At 42.4% G+C, this 23,039-nt stretch overlaps 1 long non-coding RNA gene across 1 annotated transcript; it reads left to right on the top strand.

Annotated features, from left to right (window-relative positions):
- The first annotated feature begins 4,590 nt into the window (after positions 1–4,590).
- Positions 4,591–12,932, top strand: LOC108587122. Its single transcript, XR_002523804.2, has 3 exons — positions 4,591–4,787; positions 4,880–4,981; positions 12,050–12,932. It is a non-coding gene; the product is annotated as an uncharacterized LOC108587122 (long non-coding RNA).
- The last annotated feature ends 10,107 nt before the right edge of the window (positions 12,933–23,039 follow it).

Here is a 23,039-nt window from a genome sequence, read left to right as displayed (position 1 = left end):
TAAAATCTGAAAGATTCACAGAAAAATCTTATACTTCATTTCAAAAATAATGGGCATTATCATTTGTTTTCCTTTCTTAGGCTTTCTAAGTAATACTTGCCTTTAAGCAAAGATTTTCTTTAATCAAAAATTACAATAAGGTTTAAAAAATTACTTTGCATTTTGCTAGTTCTAATCAGGCAGATTTTAATTTTCCTTGTCTCAACCTTAATCCCTTTCTTTCTTCCACTCTGCTTCTTTTCCTTCTTCTTAACTTTTCTCTCCTCTCTTCCCTCCAACAGGTCACAGCTTGCCAGCTATTATCACCTTCTGGAACAATCCCTGGTAAAAACGTTCAAAACCTTGGTGACCCAGTGAAAATTCTCCAGGTCTTCTCGGGCCCTGTTGTTGCCCATTATGCCATCTGATTAGCAGGGCACACGCTGGGCTCTCAGAAAAATAGGTCTTTACAGTGTGGTATAATTAAGAGAGAACAAAATCTGGATTCAGAAAGCCTACGTTTGAATCCTGTCTCTGTGATTTACCAGTTATGTGACCTAATAAAATCACAGTCCCACTGGGCGTCATCTTCCTCACCTGAAAGCTAGATATTAATGGCATCCAGCTCAGTGGGGGCTTTGAAGGCTAAATGAGAGAACACAAAGCTGTTGTATGAAAGAGGTTTGTGCACCTATACCACATTGTGTATGTCATTGTACTAGTCAGCTCCTAATTCAAGAGGGTTCCATCATCCCAAATTGCTGCTCTTTATTCCTAGCTTGAGAAGTGGAAGGAGAGAAATAATAATAATATCTTTGATAATAATGGTAGCTTTTAATGGTGGTGTTTATTAAGAGCTTACCTGTCACCAGGTGCTATGCTATATGCTTTATAAATAATATTTCAACCAGTCCTGACAATCCAATGAGATAGAAACTGAGGGTCAGAAAAATCAATCACAAAATTGCTAAATTGTCAAGCTGGGGTTTTGTAACCTAGTACCCCCATTGTTCTAGAGGTGGCTTATTATTTTTTTTCCTCTCCCTCTTCTTTTTGTATTCCTGGGCTCCCTGTTTCCTACTTGGCCCTTCAGAAATGCAAATACAGCCTTTCACCTGCCCCATCACAGGCATTCCATGGAGGGCAAGTTCTGTGTGCTCCAAGACAGATCTCTTCTTCAGAACTGGCAGTGTGCGGACCAAAGCACACCCGCCATGGAACTCTCACCCCCATGGGGTTGCCTCAGAACTTTCGTCCACCAGGAGGGCTTACAGAAAGCATGCCCACGTGAACACTTTTACAACTTCCTTCTGTCCGGGAAGGCACCACCTCAACTGCCCAGTAGATAAGACACCAAGCTAGCAGGGGTACCCCTGTCCTTACTCGTTTTCTTTGCAACCTTATAAAAGTGCCTGCTTTCTGCTCCAGAGGTGAAGTGACACATTTAAAAGCAGAACATTTGGTGCCCCTTCCCCAAGCTAACTTCAGAATAAATTCATTTATTTCGTATCAGACCTGGCTCTTGTTAATTGGACGCTCATGTGGAAAGCAGCTAACCTGTTTTTTCATTACCATTTGAATGTGTGTCCTTTCTGATACCAAAGCCTATGCTCTGATAACTATACAACATGTTTCCCAGCAGCCATTGTGTCTCCTCTGGCAGCACCTCAGAGGTCTACTTCGTGGCCCTTGGCAGGAAAGCTGCACCTACCCGTACTCCTGCAGAGAAGAAAGTGGGAGCTCATATAAGGGATGAGAGTAAAGAACACTTGTGGTGCTGAAGAAGGCAATGCCCCTCAGATGGTGGTTGGTCACTAGCAGCAGTGTAGCATGCCTGTTGGGGTCATGTGTCTCGTCTTTAGGCCAACCCTGCTAAAAAAAGCCAAAGCTAAGTGTGGCGAACACACCAGCTGCTGTTTTTGGTCTGCCTAGCACATTTTCGCCTATCCTTCTGCTTTTGGCACTCCCTTCTGTTTGCAGAACTCCTTCCCTATTCCTTGAGGTTCTGATGGAAATACCAGAGATGGTGCCCCACTTCCAACCTCTATCTGAAGGGTGGACATGTGACCCAGGCTGGATGTCTAACACTCACCCATGCCTTTGGCAGCACATGTTAATCCTTTGGGGATCTGACTCAAGAAGGCCATTCAGAGCCCATTCCCTGGACTGTTGTTTGTAGAAAGGAAAGAGTCTCTTCCTACCAGTGATGCCAAGTTGGCATGTAAATTTGAGGTTCCACCTTGCCCTTCATCCTGCTAAAATAGAGTAAGCACATCTTCAAGATGAGGTAATCAGGCCAACATACAGAAGAAATTATGAAAAAAAAAGAAATTGTAATTGAGAGAGAGAAACTGTCCACATTCTTTGAGTTTGTAGATCAAGCCTTGCCTGAGCCACAGTCTACCTCTGGCCTTCCCACAGACCCAAACCAACAAATTTTCTTTTTTTGAGTTGAGCTAATATGAACTTATTGTAAGTTAGAATAAGTTCTTAGAATCAAAAGAATCTTCATTCAGTTGATTTACTATAGTGATGAAAGATAGAAATCCCAGAGATAGAAAGTGAAAGTATATCAATAGATTAAGACTATATAAATTATAAGATGGTTTCACTCCAAGAAAAAAAACACAAATACCTATTGCAAAGAAGGAACTGTGAACTGTGTTTTCTCCTTGTATATTTCTATAATTTCTACTTTAAAAAAGCAAACATCACAAGCTGTAGGGAAAAAATACTCAAGTGACAAAATATTTTAACGTGCTGCACATTCAGATGTAGATAAAGATTCTCTGTTTTTCTTCTTACCACTAGCCAGAGGTTCATAGAGAAATACCGCCTGAGACGTATTTATTATCTTCCTCATACCCTACACCAAAAGCCATAGCATAAACCATTCAGATCATTTTAGAAAGTTTTTTAGTGGTGGGGGTTTTGAGGATAAGCCTGAAATCTGAAAGTGAGTTTTGATCTCATTTAAAGTACAGTCCAAACAGCAGCTTAGTGAATCACATCAAATTAGCAACATGAGGCAATACACGACCAATTTCTACATTTTAATTTTTGCTTCTTCTCCTACTATGAAATGCTATTAAAGAATGTGGGTAAAGCCCAACAATGTAGATCTTGGTACTCTGGCCAGGTAAGACAACCAGTTTTGTTTTTGTTTTTTTTTTTGACACAGAGTTTTGTTCTTGTCACCCAGGCTGGAGTGCAATGGCGCAATCTCGGCTCACTGCAACCTCCGCCTCCTTGGTTCAAACAATTCTCCTGCTTCAGCCTCCTGAATAGTTGGGATTACAAGTGCCTACCATTACGCCCTGCTAATTTTTGTATTTTTAATGGAGACGACTTTTCATCATGTTGGCCAAGCTGGCCTTGAACTCCTGACCTCAGATGATCTGCTCATCTTGGCCTCCCAAAGTGCTGGGATTACAAGCATGAGCCACCGCACCTGGCCAGTGAATTTCCTACCCTCCTTGAGAAAAACAGATTTTTAAATAGATCAGATTTAAAGTAGAGGTTACTTCATCACCTTCAGGCTTTGCACTGCATTTACTCATCTAATATATTTGAGATTTTGGCAAGCACCTACTAAGGATTACAGATTTCTATTTTGAGTGCTTCACACTGGCTGTATTTTCTATTTGAGAGCTATTTTGCTGACTTGGGCAGTGCAGTTGAAAGGAAGGAACTTGGTTAAAGAACAATTAGCTTTGCGATCTTCATCTTTTTGGGCTTCAGTTACTTCACTGATAAAATTATGATTGTTGTAAGTCATATGGCCCCACTAAATTGTAACTTTCCACTAATAAAAACACTAATCTCAAAGAACAGTGCTATGTATTCTTGTTTGTACAGACTCAGTTCTTTCTTCATTAACATTTCGGCATAGTTCTGGCATTTAATAAACATGAGTGCTTGTTTTCTTGGCCTAAGTGATCATGACAGTCTAGTTGATTTGTGTTCACAAAATGTAAGAAATACGTTTTTCTACCACCATTCCAAGGAGAAATGCTGACATGTAATTCATTGGTTTGACTTATGGCAAACACACGAAGACAATGGTAGACTCCAGTGTATTTAAGTGCACTGGTAAATGCTCACCAAAAACTGATTGAAATGTATGTCTTTCTGCACACTAATATTTTAGTAATGACTATTGCATATACAGAAATTGGTTCTCAAAGGCAGACAATCTGCCTCTGATATTTTAAAACCATAGGTGGAAAAGGATGCCTAACTTTTCTACATATTTTTTCCCTTGACCTTTAAGCTACTGAGGAAAGATAAGGATTTCAAAAAATCTTTATCATGATCACAACCAGGAAGGGGAGGGTGGATCATAAAAACTGATCAAAGCAATTCATCTGGTAGTGCTGGCAACATTTTGGCCAGCTAAAACACTCTGAAAGCTATGGATTTAGTAGATTTTTATAAACTACATACAAATTGTTTATGTAAATGAGAATTTTCCATAGCTTAATTAATTTATATTTATTTGTATAATATGCACATATATTAAATCATTTATTTCTCATACCAACTCCACAATGTATGTACTATTATTATTCTTGTACAGATGACTTAGCCGAAAGAGAGAGAAGATGAATGGCTTCCAAAGATTGTGATCTCACAATAGGCAGAGGCTGGTGATTAACAAAGGACAACAAGTTTCAGAGCCACGCCTGTGCCCCTACCCCACATAGACCTCACCATGAGCCCCTACCCCACAGAGACCTCACCACGAAGAGGCAAAGGAGTGGGATTTCCTTAGAAGGATCTTGTATGTTTGTTTCAGTTACACTGTGGTCAGTTTATACGTTTTATATGAATAATTTAGAATGTTTTCCATTGAGCACTGTTTACTGGGAAATACTAGAGAGGCCTTGTTTTCCTGTAGGAAGTCCTTGACAGATGAGGAGAATATTGAAGCCGCCTAAGAAGGTCACAGCTGGAAGGCTTGAGCTGCTTTGCTGAGGCGTAGTGGGCCCTGCTGAACAAGGTACCCTAGTGACTCCTGAGGGTTTGGTGGGCAGGAATGCATGTTCTCTAACATCGGTTAATGTAGGCCAGAGGTATAAATGTCTACAGCCAGAGGATTCTGCAAGCAATTATGTTAGATTGGCCAGTCAGCACAATGAGGGGAGTGAACTGTGGGGAATAAAGGATACACATGCAGCTGCAGAAAGCCAAAGATTTCCTTTGCTAATAAAGATCTGGAAGCAGTCATTGTACTCTGCTTCCCAAGAGGTAAGTTGTCCAATCAGCAGACCACAGTGCAGAGAGATCAATCAAGACGGTGGCCTTGCCTGTGTAGGGGCTGCCAGGTCAAGTGAAGCGTCAAGCTGGAGAAGGTCTAAATGCTGACAGAACGCTGGAACCTGCAGCCATGTGGCTGGGAGACTTAGATTCGCCTCCAGACTTCACATGAATCTTTTTGGGCAGTTTAACCAGTGTCACCCAGAAACCAATACCCATTAATAAGCTGCTAGATGGGAACAAAAAAATGAAGCCCTGGAATGCAGCCAGTGAACCGGCTCCACTGAAACATTGCTTACAACTTCTCTGTGGATCCAGATGTGAGACAAATGTACGACCATGGATTCAATTAGTAGCAATCACTATAAAGTGAGCTGAAAATGGAACAGAAAATCTAGGAATATTTACTGATTTACAGTCCCAAGCCTGGGGAAGGTGCACAGAGAGCAGCTGGGTATGGGGCTGTCAAAGATGGTGTGACTTTTCCTTTCTTTCTTTCCTTTTTCTTCTTTTTGAAGAAGGCAGAATCAAAAATAGCAACACGCTCAGCAAACAGCATCTACAGCTGCTCAGGAAAGAACAGCCTTCATTCAAATGCACTGCAGAAAGGACAGCTGGTCACATTGGTCTTTCAGCCTTCCTGCTGCACATATTTAGAAACAGAGTCGGTGGCAGTTTCTTTGAGTATAAAAGACACTGATAGATATCTGGGATAACTCCAATTCAGTTAAATTTTGCATAAGGAGGACTTACCAAGTCCTTTTCCATTGTGCCCAAATTCAATTCTCTCTAGTTGTCCCAGATTTTTTTTTTAATATGGAATATCTCAGACTTTAAAATAGAAAGAGATGGGCCTATTAAAACATAAAGTCAGAGCATTAAAAGTCACGATCTCGGCTGGGTCAGGGTGGTGACTGCTCCAAATAAAAAAATGACAGGATGTTTTATGCATCCATCCAGAATTAATATTCTACTCTTCAAACATGAAACGTATGCTTTCCAAGTTATTAACTGATAGTTCTTAACTTTGAAGTGGGGTACGTGGAGGGATGAGGTCCCCATTCAGTTATAATTTGACAAATGGACTCAGTAAACAGGCATTTAATACTGACAACACTGCACAACCAACAGTGTTAGGAACTGAAGAGACAGCCAAATAATGAACACATCCACCTGTCCCTTAGCAAGGCACCTACACTCGGACACTGGCATAGCTGGCCCAAATAATTGTTACTATAATGCCCAGTGGATTAGGTGCGTGCGCGCACACACACACACAAATGCACACACAAAACCCACAAATGCCCTAAGCTAAGGGAACAAAAAGAGATTGAGTTTATATAAAGGAGAAGGAATCAAGAAGGGATTTGGAGATGGGCCTTGAGGACTTAGCAGGGTTTTGACAGGTGAAGATTTTGAAGTGGGGAGAGGACAGAGTAAACTTGGGAATCTGTAAAGTCATCCAGTTAGGATGCAAAATAAAAAGCTGAAAGGGAAGGCTGAGCCCTGTATGAAGGGATTTCAGCTTGAAGGGTTTTGAGCAGGAAAGCGACATGGTTGGAACTGCAATTTAAGAAAATGTCCAATCTAGTCAGATAGTTTACTTTTTATTATTCTTGCCCTCTGTCCACAGGATGCTCAGAGATGGGAAGGAGTGAAATAGAATAAGTGCTTTGGATGTTGTCATGATGCTCAAGCTCACTCTCTTTTTAGTTTTGAAATATGATATTATTTTTCATCATCTGTTATTTAAAAGATGGCAATATATATCAAATTAGACTCTTCTAGAGCACTGTAAACATACAGATGAGAAAAAAGAAGTATGGTTCCATAGGCTGTGCCAGTAATAATAATTAACATGATGCTTTCTGACAAAAGTAGGGCAGGTTATTATTGAGCTCCGTCTTCAGAATGGGAAGCTCAGGTCTTCAGGATTCAGATCCTGACCCTGCCCCTCCACCTGCTGTTCTCCGTGGCCTCCACCAAGCCCCCCTAAAGCTCCTTGATGTTCCTTCCTAGCTTTCTTCTCTAGTAGCTTGTCCATTGGCGATTTGACATTTAAAAATATCTTCAGCAGCGTAAGAAGCCCTTCACTAGCCTTGGTCTCTCTGTCTTCCTTCTTTGTAAATCTATTTTGGGAGATATAGCCTGAAAATGTGGTTGTCAAGGTAAACATCTCTCGCTAGCAAAGAAAATCTTGAAGGATTTTGGAACTGATTAGCAATAAATGGGGAAGAGACATCAAGAAAACAACTTCAGAAAATGGTCACAGACCTGCACACCTATCACAGGCACAGCACAGGAATTACTGACAGAGCAGGAGGGTGGAACGAGAACAGATATCACAATATAGGAGCATTTAACTCCAAGGAACAGGAGCCAAGGCTCACCATCACAATACCCGACTCTGCCCAGACAGCCAACACTCCCCATGTTTACCCAGCCTGCTCCTTGGCCTATGCTCAGGTAGCTGAAGCAGTGGAAGATACTTGCGGTCTCAAAAAAGAAAGAAAGTAACTGATCCACAAATATCACATTTTACAAAGATTTCCTTCCTGTCAGAACAAGAAGAGAATGATAGTGTTGTGTGAGTAATGCTAATAGGTTTAATACAAGAGGATGCAAGACTCACCTTTCCTCTTCCAAAGGGTCTGACTGGTCCTGAGATGGGAGAGTTGCAGAGGCTCAGAAGCGCTCTCGGTCACAGCCAGTTATGCGGACATCAGCATAACATCCTAGACCTTTAGTGTCACCTGCGTGCACCTTCATTTGATATGTCCCCAGACTGCATCCAGGCCCTTTGTCACCTGAGAATTAGGAATGATTTCAGTACCAGAGTCAGCTCTGCTTTTAAAATTTGTTTATTTCTTTCCAATTTTTTTTAAATATTTTATTTTTTGTAGAGACGGGTCTCACTATGTTGCCCAGGCTGGTCTTGAACTCCTGGTCTCAACTGATAATTCCTGCTTCAGCCTCCCAAAGTGCTGGGATTATAGATGTGAACAACCACACTCAACCAATTTTTTTTTTTAATTAGTAATGGAAGAGGCTGACTTTTTTTTCTCTTGATTTTCTGGCTTATCAGTGTTCATAATGAACTTTCTGCCAAGTAAATCAACATGAAAATAAGATTTGTTAGCACTTTAGACGGGAAGCATAAGAAAAAAACAGGTTAGACTCAGGTAACAAGCTTGGAAGTTTGCCTTCTGGAAGGCCCTTGTTTTCTGAGGAGGACTACCCACTCCCCACCACGGAGGAGAGCTCAAATGGACAAGTAGATTCGAGACTTAGTAGAATCTGAGTCATCTTCCCTGCCCCAGGCCAATCTATGCTCATCTAGAAAAGGCCTGGCTCTTAGTGCAGAAAGCTGCTCTTAAGCATGGGGGATGCATTCTGCGACCCCCAGTGGGTGCCTGAAACCACAGATGGTACCAAATGCCATGTCCACTATGTTTGTCCTTATGCGTATATATGGATAATAAAGTTTAATTCGTAAATTAGGCACAGGAAGAATCGTCTTAGTCCATGTGTGCTGCTGTAAAGGAATAAATGAGGCTGGGCAATTTATAAAGAAAAGAGGTTTATTTGGCTGCTTCTACTCATGGCAGAAGGAGAAGGAGAGCTGGCATATGCAGATCCCATGAAGAAAGGAAGCAAGAGAGGGGAGGGAGGGGCCAGCCTCTTTTTAAAAATCAGCTGTCTAGAGAATTAATGGAGAGAGAATTAACTCAGTCTTCCCCATTCCCAGGGAGGACATTCATCTATTCAGGAAGGGTCCACACCCAGGAACAAAACACTTCCCATCAGGCCCCATCTCCAACACAGGGAATCAAATTTCAACATGAGGTTTACTGGACAAACATTCAAACTACAGCAGAGATGAACAACAGTAACTGCTAATAAAATAGAATACTTATAATAATATAATACACTTAATAAAAGTTATGTGAATATGGTCTGTCTCTCTCCCCCAAGGTATCTTATTGTACGTAATGTTTTCAGACGGCAGTTAACTATGCCTAACTGAAACCAAGAAAGGTGAAACCACAGGGGGATGACCACACATGAGTGAGTATTAGGGGGCGAAGCTCTTTCTGTCCAGCTGTCAAGTCCAAACTTCCTTCTGCCTTTGCAGGAGATACTCTCCTTTTTTCTAAGAAGGTAGCTAGTGCATCCCTAAAGTTGGGGTCAGGTTTGTGCTAGAGAAAAGCCTTCTGTCAGCCTACGACCATGCTAAGGTCAGAGTGATGAAGGAAGTGTAATCTTCTCAGGGGTATCTTGATGGGAAAAAAAGAACGACCAGTGGAAGCTATGATTACTCCAAAATGATGAACTCTTTATTGTAGAGTGCCAGGGACCAGGGCACTGAGGGAGTGTATGTGAGGGGAGGTTGTGCAGGAGACGTGGTGGTGAGGAGGTGAGCTTTTTCATTAGCCCGTACATCACTCAGTTTACTGTTAAGACTAGTCCTATTGTGATCCACAGACATTGCTGATTCCTAGTTCTCTTGTCCAGGGGACTATCTAGGGGAAGGGGAGAAGGTTGAAGCAAGGGACATGCATCATGGGCCTTTTTTTTTTTTTTTTTTAGACAGTCTTGCTGCATCACCCAGGCTGGAGAGCAGTGGCAGGATCTTGGCTCACTGCAAGCGAGTTCAAGTGATTCTCATACCTCAGCGTCCCAAGAAGCTGGGATTACAGGCGTGAGCCACCACGCCCCACCATAGGCATTTTTCAATTCAGCTCTGACCCCTGCTGAATTGAAAAATGACCTCAAGATGGCAATTTCCCCCTCTGCCTTTGATTTCTAATCTTTAAAATTGAGATATAATAATATTTTTTCATGTAACAATGGCAATGCAAATGCCTATAATTAGTTACACATTTGAACATGAGTGGAGGCTCCAATCCTCCCTCCCACTATGACCCTTCCTGCCAGTGCTACCCCAGAGAAGAAGCAATCTGAAATGGATCCAGAACAGTTTGGGGTAAAGCATTAAAAAGTCTCGTTTCTGCTTGGAGAATTGTTTGGTGAATCTTAGGCCCTTTTGTATCCCTAATTTTAAGAATTTCTAAGAATTCTCTTCTAGGGCTATTAGGGGATTTAGAATCCCTCTCCTTTGGAGAGAAGAGACCTCCTTCGTTACAACCCCTGCCCACCCTCGAAAGACAAGAAAGAATAAAGACTAGGACAGAGGCCAGTGGACAGGCTTCTTAGGTCTACGCTTAATCTAGTGCAAGGTTGTAGCTAGGTTTCCTCTCCGGTACAAAAAGTGCTGTGCAGGGAAGGATTCTGAGACCACATCTGGGTCACTGTGGATAATCAGTGTCTGCTGGGGATGTTTCAGGAGGTCCCAGAGCATGCTGCTCACTAATGTGTCCTCCCTAGTCTAGTTATATGTCACTCAAACTCACAACGGTTAGAGCCAGACTAGAATTTGGGCCCAAAGCTGGAGCCCAGTCCTACAGAATGCACTTTTGCCATTAGTGTCCTCTTGCATTTATTTTCCCTAGGATTTTATTGGGCTTTGGCTATGTTAGGCGATCAAAGATTTTCCTGAGAATGATGAATGCCTGGCAGTGCTCAGCAGACCAAAGTTGAGTGTATTTGCTGGGTCACAGAGGAGCCCCAAGCTGGAGCAGCTGCACAGCTCATGGATCCATTTTTATTTAAGAGGTAAAGTTTTGAGAGAGAAGCTTGCTCACGGGTGGGGTAAAACAGCCTCACTTATGTCTCTTAAGCAGCAAAAGCAACTGCAGTCCTGGATGTGTACATCCTAACTGAGTATAACAGAGAGGAGGATCCCTCTGGGGACAAGCAGGGTTGCCCTTGGAGAGGCAGAGATTCTGAGCAGAGACTTTGGGATACTGGTGAATGAAACAGTGGTACTGTTTCTTTTTAGCTCCCTCTCCAAAAGACACAGGCATTGGTGTTGCTTGGAAAACGTTCTATTACAAATGCTCACAGGCAGAAAGGTTGTCCTAGATGAGTTATTCAATTCAGGAGTGAAGCATCAGGAATGGAACTGCTAAAGAGAAAGGTTAAAAGAGTGTTCTTTAAATATGTATTAAGGATGCTAAAGAGAATAAAAAAGCCTCAGGGAAGACCCTAGGGCTACTGTTGGCAGTATTTAAAGTTTCTAAAGGTAGTTAGAAAAACACTGTTGCGGGAGCCATTCTCCTGGAGAGGAGATGGTCAGTACAGTTGAGGAAATCTTAATACTGTAGTTAACCTATTTATGGTTAGCTCGCCCCAAATGCATTTTTTAAATCACTGGTGTGCCCAAGCATGGTGGCTCACGCTGCTAGTTGCAGCACCTTGGGAGGCCAAAGCAGGTGGATCGCTTGAGGCCAGTAGTTCAAGACCAGTCCTGGCCTTTATTTTATTTTAGACTTATTTCTAAAATAAAATAAAGTCGCTGGTGATAGATTCATGATAAATGGTATAAACAAAAACTAAAATCCCTTTATCTTTTTTCTCCTCCCTTTCCTCTATTTGCTTTCTCTTGCTAGACAACAGACATAGTCACTGTCTCTGTTCTCCTGTCCAGCTAATAATGACATACAGATCTTGATGGCAGTATTGTCTGGTTCTGAAATAGCCCTTTCGCTGGAGGAACATTACTATACAAGTTTATTAAAAATGTACTAGGGGTATTGGCTAATGCAGAGGTGTCATTAGGCTCTGGGGTTTAGTTCTTTGGACATCTTGTAGATGTGCTGGCTACAGTCTACCGCTGTCTTCAGTTGGCTCCTGAAACTGAAATGATGAAGATGTGCCAGTGTCATCATGGCTTATTTCCCCTTTCCAGGAGAAAGCAGCTGGATGAATTTCAGTGGAAGCCGACTTGAACTTCCGCTACCAGCCAGTGGCCCCAGCTCACATTGTGTCTGGAACCGGTGAGTTCTTGGTCTCGCTGACTTCAAGAATGAAGCTACAGACCCTCTCGGTGAGTGTTACAGTTCTTAAAGATGTTGCGTCTGGAGTTTGTTCCTTCTGATGTTCAGATGTCTGGAGTTTCTTCCTTGTGGTAGGTTCATGGTCTCGGTGGGTTCATGGTCTCGCTGGCTTCAGAAGTGAAGTTGCAGACCTTCATGGTGAGTGTTACAGCTCATAAAGGTAGTGCAGACCCAAAAAGTGAACAGCAGGAATATTTATTATGAAGAGCAAAAGAACAAAGCTTCCACAGGGTGGAAGGGGACCCGAACAGGTTGCCCCTGCTGTCTAAGTTGGCCTGCTTTTATTCCCTTATCCGGCCCCACCCATATCCTGCTGATTGGTCCATTTTACAGAGAGCTGATTGGTCCATTTACAGAGAGCTGATTGGTCTGTTTTGACAGAGTGCTGATTGGTGCGTTTACAAACTTTTAGCTAGACAGAAAAGTTTTCTAAGTCCCCTACGGGACCCAGAATCCCAGCTGGCTTCACCTCTCAATTCCCCTTCTAAACAAGACACCCCAACTGCTGTTGGGAATTTGGCTGATGACCGCTCTAGCTACTTCCTGCTGGATAGGGGTGAAGAAGGGGCCCTGCAGTTGTAGTGGCCTCCAGAGGGAAACTCTTTAGCCAGTGAAAGGGCCAGTGGGTCAGTCCAGGGGTCCTTGGTAGAAGTTGTTAGTCAAACTCGTTTGGGGTTCCATTTGAAAGACCATCTGTAGCTTGATGGCCTGGATTCTAGAGGAAACAAATTTCACAAGAAGATTAAAAATACAGGGCCCAAAGGTGAGTAGTAGCAAGATGGCTGCCATGGGACCTAGAAAGGGGAGAAGCCATGTTGCCCAACTCCAGAGGTTGGTATAAGAGTTTGAAAGGCATTGTCTGATTTCAGAAGCCTTTTCCTGTAAATGCTGGGCAGCATCTCGTACTATCCCTGACTGGTTAGTGTAAAAACAACACTCTTCTCCTAAGAAGGTGCAGAGTCCTCCTTTCTCAGCAGTCAGGAGGTCTAGGCCTCGGTGGTTTTGGAGAGTCAATGCTGCCAAAGAGTCTATTTGGGATTGTAGAGTAAGGATAGATTTCATTATTTCTTGCAAACTGAGAAATCCTTCGAGAGTGTGTGGTAGTAGGATAATGAAGTAGATAAACTGGCTATTCTGGTTCCTGTAGCAGTAGCCATTCCTAACCCTATAAGTAGGGGTATTAGTTGTATGACTCTACACTGACAGACTTGAGCTTTGAGGGGTACTGATAGGGTCTGATTTCTACAAGATTAGAAATTAGGATAATATATGTTTACACTGTTAACTTTTAGCAAACTTTACTTTTCTTGAAAACCTTGTAAGTTTGGGATTTCAATTATTCTTTGCTAGTAATACGACCTCATTCAGTCCATATTAACTTAAAATTGGTATAGATGGCTCCTTCCTGATTCTGTAAGTATTTTAAGGTTTGGCTGAGTGCAAACAGCTTGCACGTTTGAGCAGACCAGTTGTTAGGCAATTTTCCTAACTCTGCTTCTACAAGAGTTTCCTTATCACTTACTGAATACCCATTGTGTCTTTTCCCTTCATCTCCTGGGAGGAACCATCTATTGTCCTCTCCTGAAGGGAGTTCCTCCTAGGTCTGGCTGGACCTTTGTATGATAATTAGTTAAGATTTAGATCCCCTGTTAGGAAACCTGCTGGTTTAAGGATGTTTGATAGGAAGGCTATGTGTTGTCAGCGGCCTCAGTGCTTTTGGGATATGCCCTTGTTTACACTGACAACAAGGTGGTATTGGAGTGTTATAGGGTTACAGAGAAGACCTTCAATGATCAATTATAGGTTTTAAATTTACCTTGGCTTTTAAAGGAATAGGGTACACTGTTTTTTCTTTACTACTTTTATCTCTTTCTCTCTCTTTGACTCCTTTGTCTCTTCCTTTCCTTCTCTCTTTGACTTTCTGTCTGTTTCTTCCTCTCTCTGTCTCTCTGTTTCTTTCTCTGTTTCCTTTCTGCTGCCTCTGCCAGCTGCTTATGCTGCTGTTCTCCCTTCTCCTTCCCCTTTTTGATGGCTTCCGCAGTGTAAGACTGCCACCTCCTTGGGTTTTTGCACTGTGTGCAATAACTCCATAATCTCCTTGTGGTATTTAATGAGTGTTCCCCTAGATGTTAGGAACTCCCTTTCTTTCCATATTGCAGCATGGGCAAGTAGGATTAGATAAGCATACTTGTTATTTGTATGCACATTTATTCTTCTTCCATTTCCCAGTTCTAATGCTCAGGTAAGTGCCACTAGTTCTGCTAACTGGATGCTGATCCTTGGGGGAAGAGGCTTACTTTCAAGTATGGTTACATCACTAACTATGGTATAATCTGCCCTTTGTATCCCATTCTCCACAAATGAACTTCCATCAGCATATAGGTTAAAGTCAGGATTAGCTAAGGGGACTTCTAAGATATCATCTCAGGCGGCATAAGTCTGGACTATAATTTGTTGGCAGTCATGCTCGATTGGTTCCCCATCCTCTGGGAGAAAAGTGGCAGGGTTGAGGGCCACGTACGTACATATTTGAAGCACTAGTCCCTCAAGGAGTAGGCCTGGTATCTAAGTAGGCAGTTGTCTGATAGCCATAAACTTCCTTTCGCACTTAGTATGCCAAATGGCATACATCATGAGTAGTCCAGACAGTGAGATCCTTTCCTTGTATTATCTTGATAGCCTCTGACACTAAGGTGGCCACCTCCTCAATTACCCATAAACAGTGAGACCAGCCTTTTGCTGCCTTATCAACTTCTTTACTTAGGTATGCCACTGGTTGTGGGGTTGGCCCACGAGTCTGAGTAAGGACTCCAAGAGCTATCCCTGCTCTTGAAAGAAATCAGGCACATTCCTCAGCCCCGGGCTCAACACAAAGCACATTCCTCAGCCCCGGGCTCAACACAAACAGGCCCAGTACAAACACATCCCACCATATATCTCTCAATTTCCTGAGCCCAGTACAAACACATCCCACCATATATCTCTCAATTTCCTGAGCCCAGTACAAACACATCCCACCATATATCTCTCAATTTCCTGAGCCCAGTACAAACATCACCTGGAAAAGTCCCCGATAAGGACACAGCCGTTTGTGGTTTTACTGAAAGCGCGGGAACCAATAGAAAACTGCTAAATGTATAACTTAAAATGTAAACCAATTGTAATGCTGTAACCAAAAGAATTCCTTTGTTCCTCTGTAACCTTACTATCCTATTTACCTCGGGCTATAAAAAGCAAGCACTCGCATTGTTCGAGGCCCTCTTATATGCTGTGGAAGGGAGGGACCAAGTTCGAACTTGCAGTAAAAGATCCTTGCCGCTTGGCTTTGACTCTGGACTCTGGTGGTCTTCTTTGGGGAATAAACAGTCTGGGCATAACACTCTCTCTGTGATGTATAAAGAGAAGTTTTGTCCTGTGGGAAGGCTTAATCCTGGAGCTTGTACTAGGGCCTTCTTTAAGGGTTTGAGGGCTGTTTCTGCCCCTGGTTCCCATTCTACTAGATGAGTATTTGCCCTCTGGATCTCCTTGATTAGAGTATAGAGGGGCCTGGCTATCTTGCTGTATCTGGGGATCCATAGTCAGCAAAAGCTGGTGATTCCAAGGAACCCCTGCAACTGTTTTAATGTCTTAGGGTGAGGATAAGCCAGTATAGGCTGTATTCATTCCTTGCTGAGGGCCCTGGTCCCCCTGGCTAAGATTAGGCCTAGATATTTGACCTGCTGTAGGCAAAGCTGGGCCTTTGACCTATATACCTTGTACCCTTGATTAGCTAGAAAGTTTAAGAGATCTAGAGTAGCCTGCTGGCATGAGGCTTCTGAACTGGTAGCTGAAAGTAAATCACCCACATACTGAAGGATCAGAGTGCCTGGACTTCAGAAGTGGCCTAGATCTTGGGCCAGTGCCTGACCAAACAGGTGAGGGCTATCCCTAAACCCTTGGGGCAAGACCGTCCATGTAAGTTGGGGCATGTGGTCTGCAGGATCATCAAAGGCAAAGAGAAACTGGGAATCAGAGGGCAGGGGAATGACAGAAGAAGGCATCCTTGAGGTCCAGAACAGTGAACCATTCTGCTTCCTCTGGTATTTGAGAGAACAAGGTATAGGGGTTGGGTACAACTGGATGTAGAGGAATTACCGCCTCATTGATGAATCTAAGATCTTGCACTAGACTCCACTGACTGTTTGGTTTCTGTACTCCTATAATTGGGGTGTTGCAGGGAATGCTGCATTTCCTTACTAAGCCTTGAGCTTTTAAATGTTTAACAATATCCTGTAATCCTTTAAGGGCTTCAGGCCTTAAGGGATATTGCCTTTGATAAGGAAAAGTGGTGGGGTCTTTTAGCCTGATTTGGACTGGGCGGGCATTTTTTGCCCTTCCAAATTGTCCTTCCAATGCCTAGACTTAAGGGTTGATTCCCTCCTCAAGTAGGGTACAACAAATGGGTAACTTGTTCCCCATATTCATGTAGATAATAGCTCCAGCTTTGGCTAATATATCCCTCCCTAATAAGGGTGTGGGACTTTCAGGAATAACAGGAAAGTCATGTGAAAAGAGCAAAATCTCGCAGTTACAACTGAGGAGGTGGGAGAAATACCTGGTTACAGGCTGTCCCAGGATTCCTAGGATGGTAATGGACCTTGAGGATAGTAGTCCAGGACAGGAGATTAACACTGAGAAGGCCACGCCAGTGTGCAGGAGGAAGTCAATTTCCTGGCCCTCAATAGTTAAATGTTCCCAAGGCTCAGTGAAGGTGATGACATGAGCTGGCACTTGACCTGGGCACCCTCAGTCCTGTTGTTGGATCATTGGGTTGGGGGCTTCTGGCCCAGAGAACCATTGCACTCTGAGGCAGTGTGCCTTCCAGTGATTGCCTTGGCATAGCAGACAAGGACAAGGGGGTGGCTTGTTTCTCGTTGGACAATCTTTTTTAAAGTGTCCTTGTAAATCACACTTATAACAAGCCCTACTGGGTGATTGGCCTGCTCTATTTTCTGTCCTCTCTGAACCACCAAGGTTTGTTTGTGTGAGGGCCATGACTAAGGCTGCGGCTTTTCTCTGTTCTTGCTTTTTCTTTTGGGCCTGGTCCTCTTATAGTCGCTATTATAGAACACTGGGGTTGCCAGATTTATTAATGCCTCCAAATTTTGTTCAGGGCCCAGGGCTTGCTTTTGGAGCTTTCTCCTGATATCTGCAACTGATTGGGTAATAAACTTATCTTTTAGAATCAATTGACCCTCAAGTGATTCAGGTGACAGGGGAGTATATTTTCTTAAGGCCTCCCATAGCTGCTTGAGGAAGGCAGGATTTTCTTCCTTTCCCTGAGTTATGGTGGACATCATTGAATAATTCATGGGCTTTTTCCTAATTCTCCTTAGTCCTTCTAGAACACAGGTCAACAGATGTTTTTGACTCCAGTCCCCACAGTCTGAGTCAAGGTCCCAGGGGGGATCCATACTGGGGATGGCTTGTTGACTGGTAGGGAGTTTGTCCCTTTCTTTGGCTGTCATTCTATCATTTACTTGACTAAGATACCAGGTATCTCCAAACTCTCAGGCTGCAGCTAAAGCCGCATTCTTTACATTAAAGGCCAGGATTTGATCTAACAATAGTGTGACATCTCTCCAAGCGAGGTCGAGGGTTTGCCCTAGACCCTGTAGGACATCTATGTACCTATCAGGATCATCTGAAAACTTCCCAAGGTCTGCCTTGATCTGCTTTAAATCAGAGAGGGAGAAGGGGACATGTACCTGAGCCAAATTCCCCTCCCCCTACAGCTTGAAGGGGACATAACTGATAGCCTGGGGGTTTTTGTGGTCTTTTGGAGATTTATTTGCTTATTTCCTTCTGGATGGGGGAGATTAGAGGAGGCTTATCATTAATAGGAAGGGGAGATGTAGGGAGGCTAGGATATGGGAGTAAGCTGAGAGGTCCTCCTGTGGGATGTAAATTGCAAGCTTTGTATAGTTGTGGATTCTCCTTCAATGAAAAGAAAGCTTGGACATAAGGTATTTCACTCCATTTGCCTTCCCTCTTACAGAAAAGGTCAAACTGCAGGATAGTATTGTAATTTATACTTCCCTCAGGTGGCCATTTTTCCCCATCAGAGAGAGAATATTGGGGCCAGGCCACAATGCGGAAAAAAATGAGCCTCCTCTTTTTCAGGGTTTGAGGGTCAAATTGGTCCCAGTGGCTTAGGATGCATTTCAAGGGTGAGCCTGTTGATGCCTGAGTGTTTCCCATCTGAAAGACAAAACTGCCCTTGGTTTTGGTTTCTTTTGTTTCTCCCCCTGCCCAAGAACCCACAACGGTCCCTGGACCCTGCTAATCAGAATAGTTGTGCTCACTGACGCAGCAGCAGAAACAACCCCTGCCCAAGAACCTGCAAAAGTCCCTGGATACTGCTGATCAGAATAGTTGTGCTTGCCAACACAGCAGCAGAAACACTAGTGTTCCTCCTAGACCACAAGGAAGACCAAGGAAGGTTGGATTTAGTGGCCTTTACCAACGCATTCTCGAAAACCTGCACCCTTGCCTATCCTCCTAGACCACAAAGAGGACTGAGAAAAATAAGATTTAGTGGCCCTTACCGACGCATTCTTGAAAACCTGTAGCGTCCCAAGCATTCTCCTATTAGTATTGGGACCTTACCCCTGTCCTATAAAGATGTTATCCCCCAAAAATGAAGTGGAGGGCCATACCCTGAGGGAGGGAAGGGATCTAGAGGGTTGGAAGAGTGATGCCTTTTGTCCTCACTTGAATAGGAAGGATATCATGTCTGAAGCTCCCCATATCCTAGCTTCAGGAATAGCAGAAGTACAGGAACAGTGGAAGCTGGTTCTGGGCAAACCAATGCTCCCAACTCCAAAGCGTCAGGGTTGTTAGAGAGCCCTTTTCCAGAAAGCCTGACACCCATGTCTTTAGTCTGGCAGCCACGCTAGTCTCTTTTAACTGGCCGACAGGTGCCCAGTATTTAGCCCCTGAATTCTAAGGAAAAATAGGACAAAATAATAAGCAAAAGGGGTCCAATGGTACTCACTGCTTGGCAACAGGTGATAGTCTTACCGCTTAGCAATAGGCGATGGTCCCTTCATGGTTGCCAAAATGTGTCCAGAATTGGTGGGTTCTTGGTCTCACTGACTTCAAGAATGAAGCTGCAGACCCTTGCGGTGAGTGTTACAGTTCTTAAAGATGGTATGTCTGGAGTTTGTTCCTTCTGATGTTTGGATGTGTCTGGAGTTTCTTCCTTCTGGTGAGTTCGTGGTCTCGCTGACTTCAGGAGTGAAGCCACAGACCTTCACAGTGAGTGTTACAGCTCTTAAAGGGAGTGCGTCTGGAGTTGTTTGTTCTTCCTGGTGGGTTCGTGGTCTCACTGGCTTCAGGAGTGAAGCTACAGACCTTTGCGGTGACTGTTACAGCTCATAAAGGCAGTGCAGACCCAAAGAGTGAGCTGCAGCAACATTTATTGTGAAGAGTGAAAGAACAAAGCTTCCACAGCGTGGAAGGGGACCAGAGCAGGTTGCTACTGCTGGCTTGGGTGGCCTGCTTTTATTCCCTTATCTGGTCCCACCCACATCCTGCTGATTGGTCCGTTTTACAGAGAGCTGATTGTTCTGTTTTGACAGAGTGCTGATTGGTGCATTTACAAACCTTTAGCTAGACACAGAGTGCTGATTGGTGCATTTACAATCCTTTAGCTAGACAGAAAAGTTCTCCAAGTCCCCACCAGACCCAGAAGCCCAGCCGACTTCACCTCTCAACATCAGGCCTTAGAATGGAGCACTTTTGCCAAGGCTGAGCAGATGGAAAATATGAGAGGGAAGAAGCTTTGTGTACGTCTTGTAATTAGTATTTTTCTAAATTAGTTACAAAGTTTCAAAAGAGTTATTTAATGAATATGACTAAACATTTATGAGATGATGACAAATTTAAGCCACTTACATTGCTGTTATTCTATTTTATGAACAGTGTTGAAATCCAGTACACAATATTTAATTTCATCTGCTGGACTTTGTTGGTTGATGCAGGTGAACATAATTCAAGATAATAGAGATGAGGATGGTTTTCTGACCTAGTAGATGGTCCAAGTGTGTTTTCTCCTCTTCCTTTAATTTCAGCATAATTTACTGCACAATTATGTGCGTTAATCTTAATTTTATAGTTCATGAGTTTTGACAGATGCATGTACCCAGGTGCTCCACACCCTGATTGAGATGAAGAATGTTGACTTAGAAAACCCTTTTGTCCTCTTCTTCACTAATCCTTTCCCCAATAAGAGGCAACCACTATTCTGATTTCTGCCACTGTAAAGTAGTTTTACCTGTTCTTTAAACTACACATGAATGAAATCCTATAGCACATACTCTTTTAATGTATTTTTTATTTGAACAGATTATGTTTTTGAGATATATCCATGTTTTTGGTTATTGGCTCTTCTTATTACTGACAAGTATTTCTTTGTAGGAATTAATCCTATATTTTTCCATTCTCTTATTGATGGACATTTGTGTTGTTTTCAATTATAGGAAATTATGAAGAGAGCTGCTATGAGCATTATTACACAAGCCTCTTCAGATATGGGAATGTGATATTGCTTTGTTATAGAAGAGTTCTGTGTTTACATTTGTAAAGATCTGGCAAATTGCTTTTCAAAATGATAGTATCACTGTGCACTCATGCTAATAATGTATAAAAGTTCTAATTCCTCCACATTTAGTGATGTTAGCCTTTTTAATTAGCTATTCTAGTAGAATGGAAAGGTATCTGCTTGTGGTTTTATCTTTCTCTCTTGAATAATGATTTCTTTTCTTTTTTTCCTCTTTTTTTAAACTTTTGTTTTAGGTTCAAGGGTACATATGCAGGTTTTTATACAGATAAACTCGTGTCATGGGAGCTTGTTGTACAGATTATTTTGTCACACAGGTACTATGCCTAGTACTCAATAGTTATTTTATCTGATCCTATCCCTCTTCCTATCCTCTGCCCTCAAGCAGGTCCCAGTGTCTATTGTTCTCTTCTTTGTGTCCTTGTCTTCTCATCATTTAGCTCCCACTTATAAGTGAGAATATGCAATATTTGGTTTTCTGTTCCTGCATTAGCTTGCTAAGGATAATGGCCTTCAGCTCCATCCATGTTCCTGCAAAGGACATAATCTTGCTCTTTTTTATGGCTATCCTTTATCTTCTTTATTAAGTCTACCTTTAGACTTGATAAAGAGACAATGTGGCATTTAGGTTGCTGCCATGTCTGTGCTATTGTGAATAGTGCTGCAAGGAACATACACATGTATGTGTTTTTATGATTGAACAATTCATATTCCTTTGGGCATATACCCAGAAATGGGATTTCTGGGTCAAATGGTAGTTCTGCTTTTAGTTCTTCGAGAAATTGCCACACTGCTTTCCATAATAGTTGAATTAATTGTCACTCCCACTAGCAATATATAAGCATTCCCTTTCCTCCACAACCTCACCAGCATCTGTTTTTTTTTTTATTTTTTATATTTTATTAATAGCCATTTTGACTGATATAAGATGGTATTTCATTGTGTTTTTGATTTGCATTTCATTAATGATGAGTGATATTGAGCTTTTTTTTCGTATGTTTCTTGGCCACATGTATGTCTTTTTAAAAAAGATGTCTGTTCATGTGTTTCACCCACAGTTTAATGGTTTGGTTTTTTTTTTTCCTTGTATATTTGTTTACATTCCTTATAGATGCTGGATATTAGACCTTTGTCAGATGAATAGTTGGCAAATATTTTCTCCCATTCTGTAAGTTGTCTATTTACTCTGTTGATAGTTTCTTTTCTTTTCTTCTTCTTCTTTTTTTTTTTTTTTTGAGATGGAGTCTTGCTCTGTCACCCAGGCTGGAGTGCAATGGCAGGATCTTGGCTCACTGCAACCTCCGCCTCCTAGGTTGAAACAATTTTCCTGCTTCAGCTTCCTGAGTAACTGGGATTACAGGCACCTACCACCACACCTGGCCAATTTCTGTTTTTTTTTTAGTAGAGAGAGGGTTTCACCATGTTGGCCAGGCCGGACTCAAACTCCTGACCTCAGATGATCCACCCACCTCAGCCTCCCAAAGTGCTGGGGATTACAGATGTGAGCCCCCTGTGCCCAGCCGATAGTTTTTTTTTTTTTTGCCATGTGAAAGCTCTTTAGTTTAATTAGATCACATCTGTCAATTTCTGCTTCCATTGCAATTGCTTTTGGAGTCTTTGTCATGAAATCTTTGCCAGTTTCTATGTCCAGAATGGTATTATCTAGGTTATCTTCCAGAGACTTTATAGTTTTGAGTTTTACATTTAAGTCTTTCATCCATTTTGAGTTGATTTTTGTATGTATAAAGAAAGGGTCCAGTTTCAATCTTCTGCATGTGGCTAGCCAGTTATTCCTGCACCATTTGTTGAATAGGGAGTCCTTTCCACATTGTTTGTTTCTGTTGTCTTTGCCGAGAATCAGATGGTTTTAGGTGTGTGGCCTTATTTCTGGGCTCTCTAATCTGTTCCATTGGTGTATGTGTCTGTTTTTGTCCCAGTGCCATGCTATTTTGGTTACCGTTGCCCTGTGATATAGTTTGAAGTCAGGTAGTATGATGCCTTCAACTTTGTTCTTGTTGCTTATGATTGCCTTGGCTACTTGGGCTCTTTTTTGGTTCCATATGAATTTTGAAGTAGTTTTTTTCTAGTTCTGTGAAGAATGTCATTGGTAGTTGGATAGGAATAGCACTGAATCTGTAAACTGCGTTGGGTAGTATGACCATTTTAATGATTCCTACCCATGTGCATGGTATGTTTTTCCATTTGTTTATGTCATCTTTGATTTCTTTAAACAGTGTTTT

Source organism: Papio anubis, chromosome 8 (genome assembly GCF_008728515.1).
Source record: "Papio anubis isolate 15944 chromosome 8, Panubis1.0, whole genome shotgun sequence".
Taxonomy (NCBI): domain Eukaryota; kingdom Metazoa; phylum Chordata; class Mammalia; order Primates; family Cercopithecidae; genus Papio; species Papio anubis.
Note: the sequence above shows the minus strand (reverse complement) of the source record. Positions and strands in the feature narration are given on the sequence as shown.